This window comes from Apostichopus japonicus, chromosome 9, assembly GCF_037975245.1.
Source record: "Apostichopus japonicus isolate 1M-3 chromosome 9, ASM3797524v1, whole genome shotgun sequence".
Taxonomy (NCBI): domain Eukaryota; kingdom Metazoa; phylum Echinodermata; class Holothuroidea; order Aspidochirotida; family Stichopodidae; genus Apostichopus; species Apostichopus japonicus.
In genome coordinates this window covers 24,244,403-24,252,270 of record NC_092569.1, presented here as the reverse complement: position 1 = coordinate 24,252,270, position 7,868 = coordinate 24,244,403, and positions in this window count along the sequence as shown.

Genomic DNA, 7,868 nt, shown 5'->3' with positions numbered 1-7,868 from the left:
GCCAAGCCATCGCGCCACTGTATGGACTGAGATATTAGGCCGATTAACTAATACTTACAGCTCACCGTGTAGGCACCCGCTGTAAAAGATCGGCAAAAGACGTCATCACCGGGGTTCGAACCAGCGATGCAAAAGAGAGTCTCGCTCATCAGCTCGTACAGTGCGCCAAGCCATCGCGCCACTGTATGGACTGAGATATTAGGCCGATTAACTAATACTTACAGCTAACCATGTAGGCACCCGCTGTAAAAGATCGGCAGGAAAAGACGCCACCACCGGGGTTCGAACCAGCGATGCAAAAGAGAGTCTCGCTCATCAGCTCGTACAGTGCGCCAAGCAATCGCGCCACTGTATGGACTGAGATATTAGGCCGATTAACTAATACTTACAGCTCACCGTGTAGGCACCCGCTGTAAAGATCGGCAAAAGACGTCATCACCGGGGTTCGAACCAGCGTTGCAAAAGAGAGTCTCGCTCATCAGCTCTTACAGTGCGCCAAGCCATCGCGCCACTGTATGGACTGAGATATTAGGCCGATTAACTAATACTTACAGCTCACCGTGTAGGCACCCGCTGTAAAAGATCGGCAGCAAAAGACGTCATCACCGGGGTTCGAACCAGCGATGCAAAAGAGAGTCTCGCTCATCAGCTCGTACAGTGCGCCAAGCCATCGCGCCACTGTATGGACTGAGATATTAGGCCTATTAACTAATACTTACAGCTCCCCATGTAGGCACCCGCTGTAAAAGATCGGCAAAAGACGTCATCACCGGGGTTCGAACCAGCGATGCAAAAGAGAGTCTCGCTCATCAGCTCGTACAGTGCGCCACGCCATCGCGCCACTGTATGGACTGAGATATTAGGCCGATTAACTAATACTTACAGCTCCCCATGTAAGCACCCGCTGTAAAAGATCGGCAAAAGACGTCATCACCGGGGTTCGAACCAGCGATGCAAAAGAGAGTCTCGCTCATCAGCTCGTACAGTGCGCCAAGCCATCGCGCCACTGTATGGACTGAGATATTAGGCCGATTAACTAATACTTACAGCTCACCGTGTAGGCACCCGCTGTAAAAGATCGGCAAAAGACGTCATCACCGGGGTTCGAACCAGCGATGCAAAAGAGAGTCTCGCTCATCAGCTCGTACAGTGCGCCAAGCCATCGCGCCCATGTATGGACTGAGATATTAGGCCGATTAACTAATACTTACAGCTCACCGTGTAGGCACCCGCTGTAAAAGATCGGCAAAAGACGTCATCACCGCGGTTCGAACCAGCGATGCAAAAGAGAGTCTCGCTCATCAGCTCGTACAGTGCGCCACGCCATCGCGCCACTGTATGGACTGAGATATTAGGCCGATTAACTAATACTTACAGCTCCCTATGTAGGCACCCGCTGTAAAAGATCGGCAGGAAAAGACGCCACCACCGGGGTTCGAACCAGCGATGCAAAAGAGAGTCTCGCTCATCAGCTCGTACAGTGCGCCAAGCCATCGCGCCACTGTATGGACTGAGATATTAGGCCGATTAACTAATACTTACAGCTCACCGTGTAGGCACCCGCTGTAAAAGATCGGCAAAAGACGTCATCACCGGGGTTCGAACCAGCGTTGCAAAAGAGAGTCTCGCTCATCAGCTCTTACAGTGCTCCAAACCATCGCGCCACTGTATGGACTGAGATATTAGGCCGATTAACTAATACTTACAGCTCCCCATGTAGGCACCCGCTGTAAAAGATCGGCAAAAGACGTCATCACCGGGGTTCGAATCAGCGATGCAAAAGAGAGTCTCGCTCATCAGCTCTTACAGTGCGCCAAGCCATCGCGCCACTGTATGGACTGAGATATTAGGCCGATTAACTAATACTTACAGCTCACCGTGTAGGCACCCGCTGTAAAAGATCGGCAGCAAAAGACGTCATCACCGGGGTTCGAACCAGCGATGCAAAAGAGAGTCTCGCTCATCAGCTCGTACAGTGCGCCAAGCCATCGCGCCACTGTATGGACTGAGATATTAGGCCGATTAACTAATACTTACAGCTCACCGTGTAGGCACCCGCTGTAAAAGATCGGCAAAAGACGTCATCACCGGGGTTCAAACCAGCGATGCAAAAGAGAGTCTCGCTCATCAGCTCGAACAGTGCGCCAAGCCATCGCGCCACTGTATGGACTGAGATATTAGGCCGATTAACTAATACTTACAGCTCACCGTTTAGGCACCCGCTGTAAAAGATCGGCAGCAAAAGACGTCATCACCGGGGTTCGAACCAGCGATGCAAAAGAGAGTCTCGCTCATCAGCTCGTACAGTGCGCCAAGCCATCGCGCCACTGTATGGACTGACATATTAGGCCGATTAACTAATACTTACAGCTAACCATGTAGGCACCCGCTGTAAAAGATCGGCAGCAAAAGACGTCATCACCGGGGTTCGAACCAGCGATGCAAAAGAGAGTCTCGCTCATCAGCTCGTACAGTGCGCCACGCCATCGCGCCACTGTATGGACTGAGATATTAGGCCGATTAACTAATACTTACAGCTCACCGTGTAGGCACCCGCTGTAAAAGATCGGCAGCAAAAGACGTCATCACCGGGGTTCGAACCAGCGATGCAAAAGAGAGTCTCGCTCATCAGCTCGTACAGTGCGCCACGCCATCGCGCCACTGTATGGACTGAGATATTAGGCCGATTAACTAATACTTACAGCTCACCGTGTAGGCACCCGCTGTAAAAGATCGGCAGCAAAAGACGTCATCACCGGGGTTCGAATCAGCGATGCAAAAGAGAGTCTCGCTCATCAGCTCGTACAGTGCGCCAAGCCATCGCGCCACTGTATGGACTGAGATATTAGGCCGATTAACTAATACTTACAGCTCACCGTGTAGGCACCCGCTGTAAAAGATCGGCAGCAAAAGACGTCATCACCGGGGTTCGAACCAGCGATGCAAAAGAGAGTCTCGCTCATCAGCTCGAACAGTGCGCCAAGCCATCGCGCCACTGTATGGACTGAGATATTAGGCCGATTAACTAATACTTACAGCTCACCGTGTAGGCACCCGCTGTAAAAGATCGGCAGCAAAAGACGTCATCACCGGGGTTCGAACCAGCGATGCAAAAGAGAGTCTCGCTCATCAGCTCGTACAGTGCGCCAAGCCATCGCGCCACTGTATGGACTGACATATTAGGCCGATTAACTAATACTTACAGCTAACCATGTAGGCACCCGCTGTAAAAGATCGGCAGCAAAAGACGTCATCACCGGGGTTCGAACCAGCGATGCAAAAGAGAGTCTCGCTCATCAGCTCGTACAGTGCGCCAAGCCATCGCGCCACTGTATGGACTGAGATATTAGGCCGATTAACTAATACTTACAGCTCACCGTGTAGGCACCCGCTGTAAAAGATCGGCAGCAAAAGACGTCATCACCGGGGTTCGAACCAGCGATGCAAAAGAGAGTCTCGCTCATCAGCTCGTACAGTGCGCCAAGCCATCGCGCCACTGTATGGACTGAGATATTAGGCCGATTAACTAATACTTACAGCTAACCATGTAGGCACCCGCTGTAAAAGATCGGCAGCAAAAGACGTCATCACCGGGGTTCGAACCAGCGATGCAAAAGAGAGTCTCGCTCATCAGCTCGTACAGTGCGCCAAGCCATCGCGCCACTGTATGGACTGAGATATTAGGCCGATTAACTAATACTTACAACTCCCCGTGTAGGCACCCGCTGTAAAAGATCGGCAGCAAAAGACGTCATCACCGGGGTTCGAACCAGCGATGCAAAAGAGATTCTCGCTCATCAGCTCGTACAGTGCGCCAAGCCATCGTGCCACTGTATGGACTGAGATATTAGGCCGATTAACTAATACTTACAGCTCCCCATGTAGGCACCCGCTGTAAAAGATCGGCAGCAAAAGACGTCATCACCGGGGTTCGAACCAGCGATGCAAAAGAGAGTCTCGCTCATCAGCTCGTACAGTGCGCCAAGCCATCGCGCCACTGTATGGACTGAGATATTAGGCCTATTAACTAATACTTACAGCTCCCCGTGTAGGCACCCGCTGTAAAAGATCGGCAGCAAAAGACGTCATCATCGGGGTTCGAACCTGCGATGCAAAAGAGAGTCTCGCTCATCAGCTCGTAGAGTGCGCCAAGCCATCGCGCCACTGTATGGACTGAGATATTAGGCCGATTAACTAATACTTACAGCTCCCCATGTAGGCACCCGCTGTAAAAGATCGGCAAAAGACGTCATCACCGGGGTTCGAATCAGCGATGCAAAAGAGAGTCTCGCTCATCAGCTCGAACAGTGCGCCAAGCCATCGCGCCACTGTATGGACTGAGATATTAGGCCGATAACCTAATACTTACAGCTCACCGTGTAGGCACCCGCTGTAAAAGATCGGCAGCAAAAGACGTCATCACCGGGGTTCGAACCAGCGATGCAAAAGAGAGTCTCGCTCATCAGCTCGAACAGTGCGCCACGCCATCGCGCCACTGTATGGACTGAGATATTAGGCCGATTAACTAATACTTACAGCTCACCGTGTAGGCACCCGCTGTAAAAGATCGGCAGCAAAAGACGTCATCACCGGGGTTCGAACCAGCGATGCAAAAGAGAGTCTCGCTCATCAGCTCTTACAGTGCGCCAAGCCATCGCGCCACTGTATGGACTGAGATATTAGGCCGATTAACTAATACTTACAGCTCACCGTGTAGGCACCCGCTGTAAAAGATCGGCAAAAGACGTCATCACCGGGGTTCGAACCAGCGATGCAAAAGAGAGTCTCGCTCATCAGCTCGTACAGTGCGCCAAGCCATCGCGCCACTGTATGGACTGAGATATTAGGCCGATTAACTAATACTTACAGCTCACCGTGTATTCACCCGCTGTAAAAGATCGGCAAAAGACGTCATCACCGGGGTTCGAACCAGCGATGCAAAAGAGAGTCTCGCTCATCAGCTCGAACAGTGCGCCAAGCCATCGCGCCACTGTATGGACTGAGATATTAGGCCGATTAACTAATACTTACAGCTCACCGTTTAGGCACCCGCTGTAAAAGATCGGCAGCAAAAGACGTCATCACCGGGGTTCGAACCAGCGATGCAAAAGAGAGTCTCGCTCATCAGCTCGAACAGTGCGCCACGCCATCGCGCCACTGTATGGACTGACATATTAGGCCGATTAACTAATACTTACAGCTCACCGTGTAGGCACCCGCTGTAAAAGATCGGCAGCAAAAGACGTCATCACCGGGGTTCGAACCAGCGATGCAAAAGAGAGTCTCGCTCATCAGCTCGTACAGTGCGCCAAGCCATCGCGCCACTGTATGGACTGACATATTAGGCCGATTAACTAATACTTACAGCTAACCATGTAGGCACCCGCTGTAAAAGATCGGCAGCAAAAGACGTCATCACCGGGGTTCGAACCAGCGATGCAAAAGAGAGTCTCGCTCATCAGCTCGTACAGTGCGCCACGCCATCGCGCCACTGTATGGACTGAGATATTATGCCGATTAACTAATACTTACAGCTCACCGTGTAGGCACCCGCTGTAAAAGATCGGCAGCAAAAGACGTCATCACCGGGGTTCGAACCAGCGCTGCAAAAGAGAGTCTCGCTGATCAGCTCGTACAGTGCGCCACGCCATCGCGCCACTGTATGGACTGAGATATTAGGCCGATTAACTAATACTTACAGCTCACCGTGTAGGCACCCGCTGTAAAAGATCGGCAGCAAAAGACGTCATCACCGGGGTTCGAATCAGCGATGCAAAAGAGAGTCTCGCTCATCAGCTCGTACAGTGCGCCAAGCCATCGCGCCACTGTATGGACTGAGATATTAGGCCGATTAACTAATACTTACAGCTCACCGTGTAGGCACCCGCTGTAAAAGATCGGCAAAAGACGTCATCACCGGGGTTCGAACCAGCGATGCAAAAGAGAGTCTCGCTCATCAGCTCGTACAGTGCGCCAAGCCATCGCGCCACTGTATGGACTGACATATTAGGCCGATTAACTAATACTTACAGCTCACCGTGTAGGCACCCGCTGTAAAAGATCGGCAGCAAAAGACGTCATCACCGGGGTTCGAACCAGCGATGCAAAAGAGAGTCTCGCTCATCAGCTCGAACAGTGCGCCAAGCCATCGCGCCACTGTATGGACTGAGATATTAGGCCGATTAACTAATACTTACAGCTCACCGTTTAGGCACCCGCTGTAAAAGATCGGCAGCAAAAGACGTCATCACCGCGGTTCGAACCAGCGATGCAAAAGAGAGTCTCGCTCATCAGCTCGAACAGTGCGCCAAGCCATCGCGCCACTGTATGGACTGAGATATTAGGCCGATTAACTAATACTTACAGCTCACCGTGTAGGCACCCGCTGTAAAAGATCGGCAGCAAAAGACGTCATCACCGGGGTTCGAACCAGCGATGCAAAAGAGAGTCTCGCTCATCAGCTCGTACAGTGCGCCAAGCCATCGCGCCACTGTATGGACTGACATATTAGGCCGATTAACTAATACTTACAGCTCACCGTGTAGGCACCCGCTGTAAAAGATCGGCAGCAAAAGACGTCATCACCGGGGTTCGAACCAGCGATGCAAAAGAGAGTCTCGCTCATCAGCTCGTACAGTGCGCCAAGCCATCGCGCCACTGTATGGACTGAGATATTAGGCCGATTAACTAATACTTACAGCTCACCGTGTAGGCACCCGCTGTAAAAGATCGGCAGCAAAAGACGTCATCACCGGGGTTCGAACCAGCGATGCAAAAAAGAGTCTCGCTCATCAGCTCGTACAGTGCGCCAAGCCATCGCGCCACTGTATGGACTGAGATATTAGGCCGATTAACTAATACTTACAGCTAACCATGTAGGCACCCGCTGTAAAAGATCGGCAGCAAAAGACGTCATCACCGGGGTTCGAACCAGCGATGCAAAAGAGAGTCTCGCTCATCAGCTCGTACAGTGCGCCAAGCCATCGCGCCACTGTATGGACTGAGATATTAGGCCGATTAACTAATACTTACAGCTCCCCGTGTAGGCACCCGCTGGAAAAGATCGGCAGCAAAAGACGTCATCACCGGGGTTCGAACCAGCGATGCAAAAGAGATTCTCGCTCATCAGCTCGTACAGTGCGCCAAGCCATCGCGCCACTGTATGGACTGAGATATTAGGCCGATTAACTAATACTTACAGCTCCCCGTGTAGGCACCCGCTGTAAAAGATCGGCAGCAAAAGACGTCATCACCGGGGTTCGAACCAGCGATGCAAAAGAGAGTCTCGCTCATCAGCTCGTACAGTGCGCCAAGCCATCGCGCCACTGTATGGACTGAGATATTAGGCCTATTAACTAATACTTACAGCTCCCCGTGTAGGCACCCGCTGTAAAAGATCGGCAGCAAAAGACGTCATCACCGGGGTTCGAACCAGCGATGCAAAAGAGAGTCTCGCTCATCAGCTCGTACAGTGCGCCAAGCCATCGCGCCACTGTATGGACTGAGATATTAGGCCGATTAACTAATACTTACAGCTCCCCATGTAGGCACCCGCTGTAAAAGATCGGCAGCAAAAGACGTCATCACCGGGGTTCGAACCAGCGATGCAAAAGAGAGTCTCGCTCATCAGCTCGTACAGTGCGCCAAGCCATCGCGCCACTGTATGGACTGAGATATTAGGCCGATTAACTAATACTTACAGCTCACCGTGTAGGCACCCGCTGTAAAAGATCGGCAGCAAAAGACGTCATCACCGGGGTTCGAACCAGCGTTGCAAAAGAGAGTCTCGCTCATCAGCTCGTACAGTGCGCCAAGCCATCGCGCCACTGTATGGACTGAGATATTAGGCCGATTAACTAATACTTACA